Below are 464 nucleotides of genomic sequence, written 5' to 3' on the forward strand. Positions count from 1 at the left end.
TCGAAAGTAGTGATCATGCAGCTTAATTACTTGCACAGAGTACCTCCTCGATTATTAATAACTCAACGAAGTAATTACTTAAACGATGCTTAATGGCTGCAGTTTAACAAGAACAACATAGTCTCCACTTCTATCTCCACCCCCCCCCCAAAAGAAAAAAAAAAATGTCGGCTACCTCTTCCCTCCTCCACCAGCTGCAGAAACTTTATTAATGAACCATAAAGCTTGTAATAGGTAGATCACTCGTTCTCATGTTTGTCTCCTTACTATTGATGCGTTTAAAGAAGAGTTAGTGGAGCAGAAGGAAATGCATTTCGAAGCCCTTCAGGAAATCCTTGGAGCGCATAGAAGGGAAATATTTACTGCTTATAAAGACTTTGATTCGTTGATTTACGCTCGCAATTTGGGCAATCATCCGAAAATTGCCGGGAGAAAAGGCAACCAGGAAGTTCTTTCTCCCTCAG

The sequence above is a fragment of the Penaeus monodon genome, chromosome 15 (genome assembly GCF_015228065.2).
Source record: "Penaeus monodon isolate SGIC_2016 chromosome 15, NSTDA_Pmon_1, whole genome shotgun sequence".
In the NCBI taxonomy this organism is placed as follows: domain Eukaryota; kingdom Metazoa; phylum Arthropoda; class Malacostraca; order Decapoda; family Penaeidae; genus Penaeus; species Penaeus monodon.